General features: G+C 40.6%; 1 protein-coding gene across 1 annotated transcript in view; it reads right to left on the reverse strand.

Annotated features, from left to right (window-relative positions):
• PPARG (peroxisome proliferator activated receptor gamma) overlaps positions 1–20,944 on the reverse strand; it is a 198,072-nt gene that overhangs the window by 128,088 nt on the left and 49,040 nt on the right. The gene's annotated exons all lie outside the window — the stretch shown is intronic.

Below are 20,944 nucleotides of genomic sequence, written 5' to 3' on the forward strand. Positions count from 1 at the left end.
TGGCTTCTTTCTCTTAGCACAATATTGTCAAAGTCCATCTGAGTTGTAACTTGTATTATTTCCTTCCTTGAGACAGAGTTTCTTTATGCAGCCCATAATCCTCCTGCCTTTCATGGGTTACAATTAGAGGCATGCCTGACAGTATTTCATTTCTTTTATTACAAAACAATATTCTATTATATGATATAGCAAATGTTTATTCGTCCATCTGTTGCTCCGGGCTGTTTTTATTTTTTGTATGTGCACATGTGTGGGGGGGCATGTGTGTATGTGCAGGTACATGAAGGGACCAAAGGTTGATACCACATGTCTTCGTCAATTGTTCCCCACTTTACATTTTTCAAATTTGTTTATTTTATTATTGGTGTATCTGCACCACATGCATGCCTAAGTCTGCAAATGTCAGAAGAGGGCATCTAATCCTTGGTGCTGGAGTTATGGACAATATGAGCTGTCATATGGGTGCTAGGAACTAACCCTGCGCCCTCTGCAAGGTCAGTAAGTGCTCTTAATGGTTGAGCCTTTTTTTTTTTTTTTTTTTTTTTTTTTTTTTTTTTTTTTGGTTGAGCCATTTTTAAAGACAAGATCTCTCACTGAACCTGGAGCTCCTTGTTTGGACTATCTGGCAGCAAGCCTCGGAAATCCTCCTGTCTCTGTCTTCCCAATACAGAGTGACAAGCTTGTGCACCCCTCTACCAGCTTTTTATGTAGGTTCTAGGGGTCGGACTTTCAAAGCAAACACTGTAACTGACTGAGCCATCAGAATCCTGGGCCTACTCCTATTTTGGGGGCATTATGAATCATGCTACTATGAACAGTGATAGGTAAAATTATTTGTATGTGTCTTTTTATTATTTAATATATAAATATTAAGAGAATAACAATATATTCTCAAGGAATTTAGACATTGCCTGTCGGATGAGAAATAGTCTTTTTTTTTTCCCTACCAGCAATGCATGTTGTTAGCACTTTAATTTTTTATCAGCTGATCTAATAGGCATGGATGGCAGCTTACTGTTTTGACTTGCATTTCCCTAATGGGCAATCACATTAAACATCTTTCCATGTAGTCGCTGGCCTTTGTATACCTTCTTGAAGAAAAAGCTGCTCAGATCTTTTGCTCATTTTTAAATCACTTTGTTGTTTTAGTTTTATATGGAACAGTTATTTACATTATTATGTATACAAGACCCTTTTCAGATATACAATTTGCAAATATTTTCTCCCATCTATTAACTGTCTTTTTAACCCCCCCCCCTTTTTTTTTTAAGATAAGTGCTTGCTACATAGCCTAGGCTATCTCCAACTAAAGATCCTCCTGCCTCAGCTTCCGAGTCCTGGTGACTACTGATGTGAGCCGCCATGCACAGCTTGCCCTTTTACTCTCTTAATGACATCATTAAGAGCACAAGCTTTAAAAAAACAAAAAACAAAAAACCTTTGATTTATTTTAATTTTAATTTTATTTTTATGTCAGATCAAAGGTAAGTTCAAAGTTATCAAATGCATTATTTGATTTAATTCTGATAATTTTATTGGTTTTGCCCTTAAATAAAGGTCTGCAATCCATTCTAAGATAAATTTCGTATATGATGTGAGGTAAGGGACAATCAGCTTTTAGCGGGAGGAAATTTCCATAATTCACCAACAGCCGAGAAGGGGAAATTCCGCCATGGATAATTCATACGCAGTGCAAAGGGTTAGAGTTGATATGAATTGTTTCTAAACAATTTGTCTCCTGGATCAAAACTTCTGTTATTTTCAAAGTGTCTGTGGCTATTGAAACTTACAAATACAAGTGAGTAAACAACAGAACAGAAATAGTCTAAACTTTCAAACCTCTGGCCTCACCATTAGTGGGTTATGAAATAAACTTAGTGGTTTAAAGCCCATACTTTTCTAATCAAATAAAAAGAACGGAATAGAAAACACAAACTACCAGAATGCGAAGCTTGTATGAAGGAGAGTGTGGCTCTGGAGTGTCTGCATGTGTTGCTTGTGTGTACCAGGAGTTGCTGTAACACAGATTTCTTAACCATGGGTGACATTCTTAAAAGGTGGGAAAACCCTGGATAAACTATACTTGCATAATTCTTTCATTCCACAAACATTTATTGAGCGCTTATTTTGTGCCAGGCCCTCCGCTTAAGTGCGGGAGATATAAAGGCAAGCAGCAAACGGTGTCCACCCTACAGCAGCACACACTGGGAGAAGAACATGGCGTTTCCAGGGACAAGAGCTTATGCCTGCTTCTGTTCCCCTAACCACAAGAATCCCTCCCAAATATTGCTGCTGACTCCTGATAGCATTGAAAAAAAGAATTCATGTTTTTTGATTGTTTGGGTTTTCCCCCAACATATTAACTTTTGTTTAAAGAGTGGCACACTTTGTCTCCAGATCCACGCTTGCATACTGTGCTTATTATATTGGAAAGGGAGGCCAGTTTGAATAGTGAGAGCTGATGATGAGTTTATTTCCATTTACTTCAACTATTTTTAAACTGTACAGTCCCCCCAAATTTTAAAATAGTGTAACTTTTCACAGGGGGACTTAAGCATAACAAAATTATTTTTCCTCTCCTTTGCAAGGGTCCTGTAAAATGGCATTGACATGAGAGAAGGTGAGGGTAGGCATCTTTCCAGAAAGGATTGCTCTGCTCCTTACAGCTACTGGGCACAACTGACATTTGTCCCTCGTTTTTATCTCAGACAACACTGACCAATCTCCAGCCACTAGAAGTTCCAGGGGGACTTAGAAAATCTTGGTTCAAATTTAAAAATCAAAACCAGTTCAACACAATGAACAAGTTACGTGCGCACACCACATACATACCACACACACACACATTCTTACACACACCACACACACTCACATACAACACACACAACACACATAACACACCCTCACACACTTATATATACACTCACATACAAACAACACACATGCTCACATTACAACACATACACTCACAACACAACACACACTCACACACATACACACAACTCACACACACTCACAACACAACATACACACACTTCTTCAAACACATCTGCCATTTGAATAATTCTCAACACGTTCCTACATGTAAGGTTTGATTGGTTTTGGTTTTGGTTTTTACTCCTCTATGAAATTTTATCTGTAGCTTCCCAGTTTTAAAAAGGAAAATAAGTGTGCTATAACAACTGCATAGTTAAAATGACTCTCACCTGTAATCCAGGCCCCAGACTCTGAGGCAGGAGGGCTGACTTTGGGGCTAGCATGGAGTACATCGACAACCCACCGCCCCAACCTCAAAACAAAGCAAAACAAAACAACAACTAAACAAACAAATGCCAAGGAGAATATAGCTAAGTTAATATTTTTTTAATATCTCAACTTAAGAGTTTTTAGGTAAAAGCTCAAAGAAATACAATATTAAGACCATTTTTCAAAACTACTCTTTCTAACAAAGAATGAAGTAATACCTTTTTTTTTCTTTTACTTGTTCGCTTTTTAAAACATGACTTTTCACTTTTCATGAGTTGTAAACACCTATGATATCAATAAAGAAGTTTAATTTAGGGGAAATTCCATTTGATAATTTGAACTGTTTTGATTTAGACTAGATTTTAAGGTTCTAATGGTTTGAAACCATGGTAATAATTCAATAATACTTTTGGTTTTCAGGAGATTAAAAAAGAGAGGCACTTGCCCAGCCTTTTTATTTCCTCTACTTTCCCCTATAAAAGGGGCCCTGTAGTCTATCAGATTGTATTCTCAGTACTGTGGGAGCAGAAAACAAAGTGGTAAAGTTTAAGAAGGAAAAATCTTGGTTTTAAGATGAAATCTCATAGCCTATGACCATATAGTGGGGGAGGAGGGCTCTCTCCGTCTTAGACCTAGGGGAGGGGAATAGGGTGAAAGCGGGAGGGAGGGAGGAATGAGAGGATACAAGTGATGGGATAACAATTGAGTTGTAATCTGAATAATTAATGAAAAAAAAAAGGAAAAAAATCTTGGTTTTGGGAACAGCTGGTCCTCTCTCCCCCCTCCCTCCCTCCCTCCCTCCCTCTCCTTCCCTCCCTCTCCCTCTCTCTCCCTGCCTCCTGTTCAGTCCTCTCCCCCATTATCCCCCCTCCCCGCTCTACTGTCTATCAGCTTCATGTCAGTATCCCCAGCACTCAGAAGGCCAAGGCAGGAAAACCGTGAGTTCTAGGTCAGTGACATGTGATTTTTAAAACAAACATACAAGCAGTCCCCCCCCCCCATACTCCATGTATACATTGTTGAAATTAGCACAAGAATTTTGTTTCAAGTGTTTGACCTTTATTCTTGTTCACTGTGACCCTGACGCATCTTCTTGAAGCTTAGTCTCCTCACTTACACAACAGAATTAGAATATATTCTCAAAGCTCCATCTGTGAGATGAATGAGAAAATGTCACATCAGGCTCCCAGCAGGATCTCAAAAACTGTTACTCATCAAGCATGCAACAGCATTGCGAATCTTGTTCTGGTAGTTACTCCTGAGCGTCAGAGCAGAGCACTATGGGATGGCTTTCACACGTTGTTTCCCTTCTAGCTTTCTGTCTACCTGCTTTCCATTTGACTTCTGTATCTCTTTCTTTCTGATACGTAAAAAGCAAAACAAATGCAGTCTAATGAATAAATCTTGAAAAAGCTACAAATTCAAGATTTCTTTATGGAAGTGTTTTTCTCGTGTGTGTGTGTGTGTGTGTGTGTGTGTGTGTGTGTGTGTGTGTGTGTGTATTTAAATCCTTGGCTTTATACTATAAAACTAAATATATACATACTTATATTTTCTAATATATATTTCTAAAAGATAGATAGTATATTGTAATTTTATATTATAATATTATATAAAATAGAAAATATTAGCCTGGACTGGAGAGATGGCTCAGTAGTTAAGAATGATCAAAGCTCTTACAGGGTTCCAGCACCTACATCAACTGTGTGTAGCTTCAGCTCAGGAAACCCAATGCCCTCTGGCCTCCTCGGGCACTACATGTACATAGTGCACATAAAACTCTCTCTGTCTCTGTCCCTGTCCCTGTCCCTGTCCCTGTCCCTGTCTCTGTCTCTGTCTCTGTTTCTGTCTCCCTGCCTGCCTGCCTGCCTGCCTGTCTGTCTCTCTCTCTCTCTCTCTCTCTCTCTCTCTCTCTGTCTCTCTCTCTCTCTGTCTCTCTCTGTCTCTCTCTCTGTCTCTCTCTCTCACATACACACGCACACACACACACACACACACACACACACACACACACACACACGGTTTTGGTTTTGGTTTTTCCTAGTAAAACAGCTCGGGGATCATGTTTATCACTGTTGTGTTGCTAACTGCACTCATTGCTTTGAAGTTTTCCCTGTGTGTTCTGTGTCTTCTAGAAGATGTAGGGTTGTGACCATGTCTCCACCTGGTTGAGGTCCTCTAGTCTAAGGCATGTTATTTTGGTACAGATGTTCTGGAAAAGCCTCTCTTTCTTACTGGGATGCAGGTATCTAGAGAGCAGAAACCAAACTTTATTAATCTCTTTATACCCAGACCCACTATACCTACTATGACTCCAACCAAATACGCGGATCATCTATGACAGATCCTGGGTGTTCAACAGGTAAACCTGAGCCTGGTGTGCAGTTGGTGCCTACACCAACTGAACCATGCCTCCAGAACCTTCTTAGCTATTTAAAAAATTATTAAAATAGTAGTGAAGTCATTAACTCAGTAACGTATGGAAGTTTAATGCTTTGAGGCTCTGTCCTAGCAGAGGAACTATTGGCAGCTGATGACTGCCAGAGGAGATGGAGCCATTCTCCCCTGGGCATACACCCACTCGTAGGCTGCCCACGCCCTGGTGGATGCCCCCACATCTGTGCACACAGGGCAGCAGTAATTAGATTTAGGGAGTTGTTAGCAACAATAAGGAAAGAGAGGGGCAGGCATGGTAGCACATGCTTCTAAACCAAGAATTTAGGAGGCAGAGGCGGGAGGATCTCTCTGAGTTCGAAGCCAAGCCAGCCTGATCTCCACAGTGAGCTCGGAGGTAGCCAGGGCTACATAGAGAGGCTCTGTCTCAAACAATAGCAGCAACATCATGATAGCAATAAAAAGAAATGAAGTTGAGTGGTAGACAGGGTGGGGGCCCAAGGGGGAGTTAGAAGGAAGTCTTGGTGGATGCATATAATCAAAATTTACTGTACGGATGATGTATGACGTTTTCGAAGAATGAAAAAAAAAATCTTAAAAAGTCCTATGCTTATCCTTCATGTTTATTAAACTTCCTGCCATTTACGCATGCAAGTTCCCAGGCTCAGCTTTTGATCCGGACCTTACTTAGATAACTGTGAACCCCTGTTTTTAGAGATATTTTTTTTCCTTAGGAATCTTTGGACCCAACTTCCCATTTTGCTCTTGATGAACTCTTAACCTCAATTTTACATGTCCAGACCTGGGCTTTCTTAGGGCATGGCTTCAGGTTCCTTCCACTATGCTTTTAAGGAACAGAACACACACCCCCCCTCAAGAGAGGCCCCTTCCCGCTCCCACCGCTACCTTGCACCTGGGTACCTCTTTCTTACATTAAAAACTGAACCCCGTGAGCTAAGTGGCTTCCGTACTTCTTGCTGCTGCAGTGGCCATTGGAACGACTTCCCTTCCAAGTTTTCAGGGTGCCAGCCCTGGTACCCCACACCCAAAGAAGCATTTTTCATACATTTGGATGTGAAATTTGGAATTCATTTTTAGGGTCTGATGATTTGGCACAGACCAGAGCTCTGTTTTACATTTTTGCTGGATTTTTTGATGTTTGGGGGACTAGTAGGTTGGTCATGCATCACATTTATACATTTAGACAAATTTGTAGAGGAGGGTGAGGTGGGGGAGGGGAAGGATGTGGAATGACGTTCTGGGGGTGGGTGATACTTTGCTCATTGACAAAACATTTTGGCATGTTGTTTCTTGCATGCATATATTTTTCTCTTCCCAAAATATTTTTCTGATATTAATCTCTCATGAAGTCCATTTACTGTCTTAGTAATATGCTTTTATAGTGCCCATAAATAAATAAATAAATAAATTTACTTATGTGTTTTTTAAAAAATATATACTTGTGAATTTTTATGTATCTGTGTGCATGAGTTTATATGTACTGTATGTATATAGGTGCCTTTGAGTGCTAGAGGTTACATAAACATCTCAGCAAAAGTCAAACAGCTTGTATATGAGCCCTCACCACAGCATCGTTGTCCATAACTACCACAGTGGAAACTCTGATGTCCATCAGCAAGTGAGCAGATAATGACTAATGATGGGTCGTTAGTTAGCAAAGGGGGAAGGAGTGGTGGTGGTTAAGCACTAGGCTGGCATGCTCAGAGACCCAAGTACCATCCCCATCCCTCCTGGAACAAGATACTAAGAGGTGTTATAATACAATACCGATGGGTCCGAAAACACAGTAAGTGGAAGGAGCCAGACACAAAAGCCTGGAGAGTGGAAGATTCCTTTTACAACACAGTGACCATAACAGGCAAATTCACAGACAGGGAAGTAGATGAATGGCTCCTGGGGAAGGAAACTGAATGACAGATAACGGACAGAGTGTCTTTGAGGGTAACAGGATACTCTAGAACAGCAGTTGAGACCCCCTTTGGGTGGTAAGGGACCCTTTCACAGGGATCACCTAAGCCAATCAGAAAACAGGCATTTACATTATGATTCATAACAGTAGCAAAATTACAGTTGTGAAGTAGCAACAAAAATAATTTTATGATCAGGAGCCACCACAAAATGAGGACCTGTATTTAAGGGTCGCGGCATTAGGAAGGTTGAGAACAGGGTTCTACAATGAGAGAGATGGTGACAATTAATATGAAAACCTACTTAAATTGTGCATGTAACCTGGGCATGGTGGATCACGGCCCTAGGGAGTCTAAGACAGTAGGGCTATGAAATCAAGGCTAGCCTGGGCTACATTGTAAGATAAAATAATATATTAACTAATTAACTAAAAGGATGATTTCACTACATATAAACTGTATCCCAATAAAAATATATTTTACAATAGAGTTGGAGAAACACTAGTCTCTGTACTGATCCCTTACCAGGTGCAAGCTTGCTGTTTCTTTTCTTAGCCTTCTCCACTCACCTGCCATGCTCCACTAGCCGGTGTGAAGTAGATTGTGACTCTGCATCAAAGTAACCAACCAAGTACAAGAGGGGCTGAGATCCAGGACCCTTGTCCATCCTTCTGAAGGAAGGCCTGCCTCTCTTTAGGTCACAGAAAAGTGTCCAGCAGTGGCCTTGATCTTTTTAAGAGCATTTGGGGCAGGGAGAGCAGGTAGGCACATGACCTTACTCAAGTCTTCCATCTTGAATCTGAAATCAGGTGCTTTAAATGACTGTGATAGCATCACGATTTACACTCACAACACATTCTCCTGAGTGGAGAGCCCTTGAGCCTTCTTTTAGCAAACTGGCTCAAAAATTATCTGAGTTTTTTTCCTTTGATACAGGGGTCTCTCTATAGAATATGCTGGACTTAAGCTCAGAGATCTGCCTGCCATTGCTTTCCCCAGTACTAATGTCAAAGGTCACCACCCAGCTGTCTGACTGATCCAAAGAGCAGGCTTCTGGGTTGTGTGTTTGGCTCCGTCACACTGGCTTTCACTTTTGCTCCAGAGGAATTCAGAAACTTGTTCAGCTTTGCATTGTGGTCCCTCTAAGGGAGGTCCAGGGTTTGAACTCACAAGTGCCGTGACCCAGCAGGTTTCTAAAGGCACTGTTCCATTAGACTTTACTGGCTGCATTTCTCTGCCGATTTCAAAAGAGCCCAGATAATTGTATTTGCTACACTAAATTTAATCGGTGACTCAGCACACATTTATTGAATTACTATTATGTTCAAAATAACACTGTCTTCCAAGGAGGAAGAGCCTCAACTCCTAGAACTTGACATAGTGCGTACTGTGGGCTGAGAACTTGGTCGTGTCTGTAGATGAACCAATAAACGGGGAGCAATGTTGTTTATTTGTGATGCCTGAGGAATAGACAACAGCTCATAACCACTGACCTTAATAGATCCTTAACTCACGTCACATTGGAGAATAGATAGGAAAGAAAAAAAAAGTGATATAAGTTTGGAGCACTAAAATAAACCTAAGGATTCTGGCATGTCAGCAACTGCTCGGCTTAGCACTCACTGTAGTATTTCCAAATGATAATTTTTTTCAGGAATTTTTGCTACTTTACCCACTTGCTTGTAAAGTATTACTCCAGAAATATTGACTTTTAAAATCCTAAAAAAAAAAAATTTAACAATTAAGTATCAGTGTTTTGAAAGCATAGCTGAGCGACCAATGTTTTTTCTTAACGAAATATTGGGAGGAGGCCTGCTATATGGTTCAACAGGTAAAGGCACTTGCTGCCAAGTCTGATGACCTGAGTTCGATCCCTAGGACTTACCTGGTGGGAAGAGAGAACTAATTCAAGTGGATTGTCCTATGACTTCTATACCTGGGCTGTGGACACACATGGATGTGCACACATATACATGCAACAAGCAAACAAACAAAACACAGTGACTTGCTAAACTGGAAGTATTTTTAAAATTTATTTTTACTTTTTAAAAATAAGGTACTTATGTATGCATTGTACAGATGTTAGCAGAGGCTAGGAATGTCAGATGCCTCTGGAGCTAGAGTTACAGGCAGTTATAACCTATCCAATGTGGGTACTGGGAATCAAACTCAGGTCCTCTAGCAAAAAAGGAGTATTTTTAACTCCTTCAGCCTTCCTGAATAGGAAGGTCTAAATAAAGGCAGATTCCCCTCATCTAATACAGATGCTGCTCTTCCTTCTACAATTCAGTGCTTGTTATATACAAGTAAACTGGTGAATCATCTCTGTGATGGAAAAGCAGGGGCCAGATAGTCAACGCTGTGTTTTATTGTGTGACTTGTAGAGAGAAAGTCAAGAGAGAGAATCGCCTTCCCAGCCATCTGAGAGCTGTCACTTACGATGCTATCTCTCACAAAGAGTCGTTTTTTTTCTCATGGAAAAAAAAAAACTGTGTAATCCCAAAAGCTCTTGGTAAAAAAAGCAAGCTGTGGAAACCGTAAACATATTCACTGTGTGGAGGAAACAGTTGGTATTCAGTAAATAGCAAGTAATTTATTGACTTGGCAAGATTCCCTTGGATTCTAGTATATAGTTAACTCTTAATTACCCCAGAGCAGATTGACTATTTGGCATGTTATTGAGCCATCATCTGGCTAAATTCTAGGCTCATAGGAGCATGACTAAGATTCTCGTGTGTTTAATTGAGCTGAATGGTGGCCTGGGCCAGGACTCGCTTTCTTGCAAAGAGACCAGTGTAATAGAAAGTCAAGCCCAGAAAGAAGAAATAGGAAGACAAAAGGGTGGCACTGTGGTGAAAGCCTCATTCTCGAGGAGGCCGCGCGAGGAGGCCGCGCACTGGAGGAGATTCTCAAGTTCAGTGCTAGCCTGAGTGATAGAAGGAGACCTGCCTCCAGGGGAAGTGGGGGCAGGGGCGGGGGCGGGGAGAGAAAAGGGAGGAGGGAAAGGCAGATGGAGAGATGGGGGGCAGAGAAGTGAGGAAGGAGACAGTGGTGCCGGAGAAGGGACAAACAGGGTGAAGAGGGATGGTAGAGCGGACAGTACTGTCACGTGACACAGCAAAGGCAATAAGGGCAGGGCGGGTGGCTTTGGGAAGAGATAAGATGGAAGCTGTGAGCACAGTTCACTAAATAACTACTGCAAACATTCCCGTCAGATGAACCGTTTGAGTATCACCTTTTTGTTTTGTTTGTTTGTTTGTTTGTTTGTTTTTTGGTTGTTTTTTTGGTTTTGGTTTTTCAAGACAGGGTTTCTCTGTGTAGCCTTGGCTGTCCTGGACTCGCTTTGTAGACCAGGATGGCCTCGAATTCACAAAGATCCACCTGCTTCTGCCTCCCAAGTGCTGGGATTAAAGATATGTCCCACTATACTTGACGGATTTTTTTGTTTGTTTATTTTGTTTTCGAGACGGGGGCGGAGCTGAGCGGTGACGCAAGTATAAAACTCCGGGTTCGAATCCGAGGCATCAAAACAAAGGATAAATGCCAGCCAGGGACACGGAGAGCTCTTGCCTGGGGACTTGGAATTGACTGACATAATGAGGGTAATTTAGAGAGGTGATTTTATTCGTCTTCGTATCTCAGAACCTTTTCGCTGTACACTCCAGTGATAACAAAGCGCGGGGCGCCGCGGGCTACTCTCTGCTTCCTCCCTTTCACCCATGGTTGGGTTGTCCTCACGTGGGACTGAGTTACCCAGAGCTCCATGGTGCCCAGTGAGGTGCCTCCTCTGATCCTGCTGTGCTCCTGAAAGTGATTGGCATCCCAACCTCCCCCCCCCGCCCCTCCCCGCGCCAATTTATCCCTAAGATGTTAAGCATATTTAGATCCGTATCGCAAGAATGTATGAACAGATCGATACTAGATCTTGGTTCATTCCTCTCGGCGATGGTTTTGTTCAATTCAGGAGATTTTGATCTTCTAAAAGGAGATTAAATTGTTCCAGAATGACCAGAGGGGCTGGTACAGGTCACAGCGGTAAGGTGCTCACTGAGCATGCGCACACGGTCCTGGTTCGGTTTCGCAGCACGGAAAACGCAAAGTGAACCCAGAATTCAGAGTATGTATGGCCAACAATGTTAAGTTACTTTATTTCCTCTACTTCAAAATAACTGCTTTGTATGGTATGACTATGTTCTTGTTGAAAGGAAGACAGAAATCTCCAGAACAAACTATTCGTGTCACCACGCCCCCCCCCACACATCATTGTCTAAATGAGACATTTTTTTCTCAAGTCTCTTGTCTGCACATTATTCTAAGTACATGCTTCCATGTACACGTGGTTTAGCATATGTATACCTTTACTGGTGTTTAGCATAAATGATTTAAAGTGCATTATTCCATGGATTTTTTCATTTAAAACGTGCCTTTTAAAAATCAGAACATATATCTGGTGGGGGTGGTGAACGCCTTTAATCCCAGCACTGGGGAGGTAGAGGCAGGTGGATCCCTGTGAGTTCAAGGCCAACCTGGTCTACAAAGCGAGTCCAGGACAGCCAAGATTATACAGAGAAACCCTGTCTTGAAAAACAAAACAAACAAACAAACAAAAACCAAACCAAAACAAAAACAAAAAAATCAAAACATATAAGCCTATTCTTGGTAAATTCCGTGTACTTTTGAAAATTTGTATTTATTTATTTGAGATGCCATCTCCCTATAATGCTCACACTGGCTTAGAACTCAGGATTCTTCTACTGTGGTCTCCTAAGTAGCTGGTGCCATAGGCTTATTCATTTATAATTTTTTAATTGACACGAGATAATTATATATATATATATATGTATGTATATGTATATGTATATGTATAATGTGTATATATTGAGAGAGTACACTGTCAAAATTATACACACATGTCATATCATGGTAATTCATATTTCTTTTTAGTTAAAATTTTCTTGTTTCTCTATGTTGAAAGGGTTCAACTTTCTCTGAGTTCTTTACAAATGTTTAATTGGTATAGGGATGTGGCTAAATGCCACAGTACGTGCTTAGTATCCCCAGACCTCTGGGTTCAATTCCCAAGGTGAAATAAAAGAAAATGAAAATTAACTGTTATAAACTGTACTCACTCTCTTAAGTGTATTTCAGGGTTATACTCCACTCGCTCTCTCGCCTACCTGTCTGGATCCCGAGCCTCTGCTGACCCCCAATCTACTTTCTTCTTAGGAGATCATGTTTTTTGCTTCCACAGTGAGAACATATGGTACTTGTTTTCCTGGGCCCAGGGAAGCTCAGAATAAAGTTTAGAATTTATCTTATATAAGAGAACAAAATAAAGATGACTTTGCTCTAAAGCCCTTGATGAACAAATGGCAACAACTGCGTCAAAACTATTTCTCTATTTAATTATTTATTTGAGAAGATATGCTAACAACACTTTTTCTTACATTACTCTTTTTTTAAACCCTTGTGATATACAAAAGGCCTAATGTAAATATTTTTGCTTAAAGCCAAGTATTCTTAAAAAGAAATGCTTCAGTAGAAAAATGGTAGAACGCCATTTAATGAGCATGCATAATTTAATACTCTGGATCCCACAAGGAAGAAATAAAAAGAAAAATACCAAATATATTAGGATAATGGGAATTCTTACAACATCCAAAGACAATGAATTATTCTTCTAAAATTTATTATTGTTGTTCACTGATATCTAAAATAAAAAAATAAAATAAAATAAAATAAAACTTTAGCTAGGCATGGTGCCATACATCTTTAATCCTGGCAGTCAAGAGCCAGAAACAGAGTTTCTGGCAGAGCTGTGAGTTTGAGGCTCTACCGGTCTACAAATTACACTCCAGGCCAGTTAGTTAAGGGTATGTTGTGAGTCCCTGTCCTTAAAACGAAACTGAAATGTTGCCAGCTCCCACTTACAGATGGGTCTGCATGAATAGCGGCTTTCTCTTGTGGACGGCTTTCTCTTGGGTCATTCTGATTCTTTATCTTTTTCTGAACTTCCCAGTTTAAAAAACAATAAATATGCATTGGTTTCCCTAACTAGAGCAAAACGCTGCGGGATGACGACTGTGCCTCTTGAGGAAACCAACTCTTCCTCTTAGAGCCATGCGGCAGCTCAGGAAGGATTCCTGTATAACGTGCATGAAGTGCTTGGTTTGAGACTTGGGAAATGGAACCTCTCTATGTCTGCATTTCCCCAAACTATGCTTTCTTAAGTAACGACCAAGCCGCACCTTTAGCGTTTCTAAGAACACAGAGCAGGACCCACCCGTTCTGCTCAGTGCTTGTCACACACACAAATGCCAAGACCCTGGGCTCCATGCCTGATACCAAAAGAAAAAAAAGTAAATAAAATCCTTTGGACATTTGAGGAAGAGGCAGGAGGATCTCTGTAAGTTCCAGACCAGCCTGGTCTACAAAGCGAGTCCAGGACAGTCAAGATTATACAGAGAAACCCTGTTTTGAAAAACAAACAAACAAACAAAAAATGCTTACAATTATAGTCTAAGGTTAAAAAAAAAGATGGATTTTAAGATGTAGAAAAATACATCTAAAGCAGTTTCCTTTAGTAGCATTGGGCTAACACACACCACATACATTTACCTACTAATTTGTTAAATTACTACTAATATTTTTTAAGTTATAATTTTAAAATGCTTATTGTCACTTCAAACATCAGGGAAGCTGGGCTCGGCAGGGAGTTTTTCACTTAGTTTTTTTGTTGTTGTTGTTATCGTTTTTTGTTTTGTTTTGTTTTCAATGACTTCTCTTACATAAGAGCCCTGTAATCTTTCCATAGGGAAAAATAACACAGGGCCACATTATGCCTTTAATTTTTCCTCCAGATAATGTTTACAAATGAACACAGAGAAATGACTCCACGTATCAAGCCAACGTCAGTGTCCATTGCCATTAAGGACAATTGGTAATTTTTAACAATCAATGAGAGTTTATTTTAGGAGAAAACCTACTGAAATTTGCAGGAAGTAACCTTTTTGTTCCAAAACAGCTGTCATTGAACACCATTATGCCTACAACAATTAAAATTATCTCTGGTGACTTTTAGCATCTGGCATGGTTCCATTATTGTTCAGTTAAATATTTTTCAAGTTAGTTAGGACTTTCGCCCACCATGTCCTTTCAGCTCTTTATTGTCAATATGTATCTTAGATTCACCTTTGTGACACTATTTTTTTGTATTATAGGAGGCTGTGTTAATTTCTGCTATGAACTTCCATGAGAAACCAAGTGATATTTATGTGGAAACTGCCCTCCATATCTACACAGCACTTAAAAAAAAAAAGATACAAACTCCATTTACTCCCTGAGAGTTGGCAACAGTGTCCCCTGGGTTCTTTTTCTAGAGCCTCGTAAAAAATTAAAAATTAAAAAAAATTAAAATCTCAGCTTAAAGAATTAGCTAATGTGTATGGGGGAGGGGGAGGAATAAAGAGCAAAGGGCATCTTCTGGTGGTGTCATTTTGATAAATTTGATTTTAAAAACCACGAAGAAAAGTATCCAAGTTGAAGGGAGTCACTCAGACCATCCATGTAGGCAGGGTTTGAGCGTCAAATACAGAGAAGAAAAAAAGCCTAAAAACATATACGAACTTTCACTGTAACAGAGGAGAGGAACAAAGCCCAATATCTCCATAAAAATGAGCTGCCTTGGAAGCTTTCAGCGGATCTGCTCTCCCGGGCCTGCCTGATAGTGAAGCAAAGTGCACTGTCTGAAGGAAGGCAACGCACTTGTGATACCTCAGCCATCGCTCACTGTTATTCCATGATTCCATTTCTAGGGAAAGGCTTTGTTTGTTATGATTTTACTGAAACCACATGGGTATTGGAAAAATAAGAGATAGCGCTGGTGACTTAAAGCCACCAGGGAACACTTCTCAACACCCGGATACTTTTCTGAACGCTTGCCCATCAAGAACTAACCTTCCAGATTAAGATATAGAAGTTCCTGGTGAGGACTCACAGGGGCAAGTGGGGGTGAAATTAACTCCTTTCAAAGATCTGCTAAATTGACCTGAGCCTGGTGTGCTGTCAGCATGCACACTGTCACTCTGCACAAACTGTTGTCACGCTGACTCTGTCTATTTTTATTCCTAAAGGGTCTCCCACGCGCGTGCTCCATTTTACATAATCAAATCCTGAGCTGCTTGTGAGGGGGATAGCAGTAGCTCCTCCCCGGCCCTCCCCACACCTCTGGTGCTAGGACAGAGGCCATGCAGGGCAGTACTCACAAGCAACTCGTGGAACTTGTATTGGATTTTCAATGGACCGAGAATTCAAGCCGAAGAATCCACATTGCTCACAAGATCTTCACACCAGGGCACAGGAGGCCCCATGATTTTTCCCCCTCCCTTGATAGTTTTTGAAGTTTGTAGAAATTCAGCTTTTAGTTCTAGAGTTTGTGGCATTGCATAGGCCAAAGCAGGGCCAGCATATCCCATACTGCATCGCCGTAAGCAGCAGACACTGAAACCTGTTAGAGAATTCCAGAACTCAGCACTAGTTTTTGTAAAAAAAAAAAAAAAAAAAAAAAGGCATCCCGACCTCCAAGCCTTTCCTTTCATTTGTGGAACATAAAGTATATTTTGGACCAAAACATGGAACATTCTAGACAATGCAGAAATCTAGAAAGGAACTGCACCTGTATCCCCCCACTCACCACCAACAAAACACAGCCACTGAATAAATACTCGCCCTAAGCGAGGGAAAGGGATCGAAGTCAACTTTCCCCACTGTACAGAAAAGGGAAATTTTATTCTTGGCACAAATCTGTTAGAATGTGCAGGGCAGCTATTATTGAGGGGTATCGCTCATGGTTTTGTTTTGTTTTTTTTATTATACTGTTAACTTTTAAGCAGGGACGACGTTTTGCAGAACACAACTGAGAGGTGTGTCTGATGCCATGGGGAAGAATCTCTTTCATAGGACAGTGTGAGGTGACCTCTGAGGGGAGCTGCAGGATCTGAAGTTGCAGACAGATGGGCAAAGAGATGTTTGATGTTTCAAAAAAAAAAAAAAGTCAAATTATGGCTAAAGCATTTTAAAGCAGGAGTTGTTAATGTGGGACAAACTGTGATTATGACTTTTACAGATGTTTTCAGAAGTTGCAAAAGAATTCTGACGGGGGCCGGGGAGGGGGGAAGGCAAGAGATAAAAAGGGAAGCTGACAGAATCCGGGCATGTGACAGACATGTGACTTGGCCATTATGTCTATTTTCTATAAACCTCAGACTAAAGAGGAGAGAGAAATGAAGAGAAGACAGGTTAAAATGTAGTGCCCTGAAGAGATCTTTTGCTTGTATATCCCCCCCCCCCCCCGTGCCATGATCATTTGTTAGGTGATTTTCATGGTAGAAAATCCCTCCAACATTCTTTATCTTGGGAAAATAAAGAGAAATTTAGTATATAAAACTATTTTTAGTCATATATAGAAGAGATACCAAGACTTAGTCTTGAGCTTGTGTTTTAAATTTCTTTTTTTAAAGTGATCATTGTTGCACTGTTATGAAATATATATAGTGGGATTTAGTGAGATAATGAACACACATTTAACAACAAGGAATGAACAACAACAAAAAAAAAAGGTAGTTAGACCTTACAATTTCTTTTTTATTAGCACATAGGCAAGAGGATGCTGACGCTGAGGCCACATGAGGCTTCATGATGAGACCCTAGCTCAAGAGAACAACCAACAAAAAACCACCAGTTTTTTCTTTAAGGTATCTTTAAAAAAAAATGCAAAGCTACAGCAATGGCTCAGCCTTTACGAGTACCTACTGCTCTTGCAAAGGACCAGAGTTCAAATCCCAGCACCCACAACAGGCAGCTTGCAAGTGCCTGTAACTCTAATCTCAGGGGAGCTAGTACCACTGGCCTCCACGGACACCTTCACTCACATGTATATACTCACAGACACACATGTAATTTAAAATAATTTTAAAAAATGAAAAAGGATCTATACACACACACACACACACACACACACACACACACACACACACACACACAATGTACACTCTATGTATGCAGTGCCTGGGGCGATATGGGTGCTGGGAACTGAACTCAATCTTCTGTAATAGCAGCAAGTAGGGTGTTGGCTCCTGTGGCAGGGATCTTAACAAATGCTTCAAGGCCTTGTTGTAACCAGTTCCCATCTGGTAAAATGTCTGCGTTTCTTTCTTCATACAGCTTTATTTTCAGACTTTCCATTTCTGTGTGTATCACTGCCTTAGAATGTTCTCTCTTCCATGTACATGTTTGATGGTATAACTTATTACCTTTCCATGTGCATAATATATGTAATATTACGTATATAACAATACAATTACATGCATAAGTCCAACATTGTGTCAGATAGCAAACAACTCAGGAAAGTTTTCATTTTCAAGATACTCCATGTTCTTGCCCCTAAAAATGTTTATAAAGTTTATACAGGTTCAAATGCAACAGTGGCATCAAAAATAAAATTTCCTTTCTAATTTGGAAACCATGAACATTAGGCATTATTTCTTTCCTAGTAATTTTCCACACACCAATCATCCCTTCTTAGAAATGCCCCTCAGCCTTAGGCCGGACCTTTCCTGGTGTATGACTTTTCCCATGTGACCCTTTAAATAAATGCTGAGATTTTTTTCCCATAATTAATTAATCTCAGAAATCAAAATGAAACATGTCACCAGGGTCTTATTTAAAGCCAAGAAATATTGGCTCCTTTCCAGACCTCTTTCTAAATTAAACAACCCCACACGGGCTTCTCACCATTGTAGCTTCATAATTTGAGGCATTTGTCCTCAGATAACTGGGCACATGGATGATGTATATACACACACCTCAATTAAGACCTTTAGAAATTTTTTTCATTACTACACAAGGAACTTGTCATTGGAAATATGTATAGTCATGTGCTTAAAAATAGATTCACAAGAGGCTGGAGGGACGGCTCAGTGGTGAAGAGCACTGGCTGCCATGCCATCTTCTGTCCTCTTCGGTCACTGCCCACACACACGACACACATACACACATGCAGGCAAACATCTGAGCACACTTTTAAAAAACATAGAAGTGTGAAATAGAAACCAATCTTCCCATCCTCAATAGTAAAATGCTATTTTTGTTTGCCTACTTCTTTACTTACTTTTAAGATCTGGCCTATATGTGTGGAAGACTGAACCAACGGCCCATGTGTATCAAGTACACATTCAGCCTCTAAAAGCTTTCCCTCCAGTCCTTTGCTTTTCATTTTTTTGAATGATCGAGAAACAAACAAACAAACAAAAACAACAGTTCACAAATCATTTCTTAACCTTTCAGTTTTATGTGGGCACAACCTTTATTCTTCATAGACGGGATATTTGGATTTTACTTTGTCTTTGGTGACTCAACTGCCCCTCACCTTTGCTACTTAACCAGGCTCATGGATGCTGGAAATGAGCTGATCTCACATGGGCTGTGCGTGTAGAGATTAATCGTGGGGCTGGGCCCCAAGCCAAGCTCAAGACTGACCATTAATTTACTCTTACTTAGTAAATAATTAGACATAAGTAAGGGGAAAGCTGAGCTCTCCCTCCCTTTTCCTCCCTCCCTCCCCAGTCCTGCATCCCTCTTCCTTCCCTCCTTTTCTACCTCACTCATGCTTCTTTTCTAATAAATGTCCCCCATCTTAGCCTAAAGCAACTCGTTCTTTGCAGCAGGGAAGGCAGGACACGTCATGTTCAACTCTCGGTTTAATTTCACCCAGTCTTTAGGAAGCCTCTGATCTGGCTCAGACTGTTGCTCCCCTGGTTTTGAAATAAATGGCCTCTCAGTTTTCCTACAACGGCCACCTTTGCATACATCAGACCTAAAGATAACTACATTTCCTTGAGGTGAGAGAGCCCAGCTTACTCTGGGTGGTGCCACCCCTGTGATAGAATAGGCTGAGCAAGCCACAGGAACAAGCCAGTAAGCAGCATTCCTCCATGGCCTCTGCTTCATTCAGTTCCTGCCTTATGTTCCCATCCTGACTTCCCTCAGCGATGGACTGTGATGTAGAAGTGTAAGCTGAAATAACCCCTTTCCTCCCCAAGTAGCTTTTGGTCATGGTCTTTATCACAGCACTAGGAGCCCTAACTAAGACAAATGGCATGGTTAAATTTAACTTTAAATTTCGGATAAACAGCTAGTAGTTGTTGAATGTTGAGTACATCCCATGAAGTAGTTGAGGTGTCTATTTTAAAAACCAAACATACTCACTGTTTATCTGAAATTCTGATTAAACTGGATGATCCATGTCTTAGGATGGAGGTCTTCCAGCCACCAAGGAGATGCCCTTGCAGTGGACCCTAGAATTCGGCCCTTTCTTGTTTCCCCCTCTCATTTTCTGGCCCCAAGGTGAACATCTTTGTTCCAACATGCCCGTTGGCCCATGAAAAACTCTACCGGACACAGTCCCTAAGTATGGTGTGGACAGCCAGTCTCAGACTGAAATCTCCAAGGATGTGAGCCAGAATAACTTACTCTTTATAAATTACACAAGTAACTGCTGCTTTCTTCTTCAAGGCTGATGGACATCCCGAGCCGTGTCCATTGTTCAGCCTCTATGAATATGTTGATATGAGCCTTAGTGCACCAGTTTTTACGTGAGGATGCGTTTTCATTTCTCCTCGCTAAATACCTAGGTGTGGACTTCTTAGATCTAATGGAGCCATTTTACAATAAGAAAAACATGTCTTTGGTTATCCACAATCGAGCTGATTGCCCTACATAAAACCATAACATGGGTCCTATTTCTCATCTGTTGGAAGGTATCCAAACTGCTAGCACATTGACTAAACAGATTTATCGTGGGCCACCACCTAGTACTAGTAGTGCTTTTAAGGGAGTAATTTAAGGGCTATTCACAAACTACATGCTTTTAATTTATTTTCACCGAAAATAGGATGAGGGTCAAATATTAAAATTTTAATTAATTAATTTATTTGCTTGTGCATGTGTGTGTGTGTTTTGTGTGTGTCTTGTATTTTGGTAATAGTGATTCTAACCCATTCAGTGAATATGGAGAATGGAATATTATTCAGCCATTAAAAAATAAAGCAGCAATCTATCTGGTGCTCTCTCAGAAAACTGGAAATAGGGCTTCCTCAAGACCCAGCTATCCCACTCCTTGGAATATACCCAGAAGATGCTCCAGCACACAACAAGAAAATTTTCTCAACCATGTTCATAGCAGCCTTATTCATAATAGCCAGATCATGGAAACAGCCTAAGTGTACCTCAGTAGAAGAATGGATAAACTGTGGTACATTTACACTATGGAATACTATTCAGCTATTAAAAACAAGGAGTTTCCAAAATTTGTGGACAAA

The sequence above is a fragment of the Acomys minous genome (genome assembly GCF_964271855.1).
Source record: "Acomys minous genome assembly, chromosome: 17".
In the NCBI taxonomy this organism is placed as follows: domain Eukaryota; kingdom Metazoa; phylum Chordata; class Mammalia; order Rodentia; family Muridae; genus Acomys; species Acomys minous.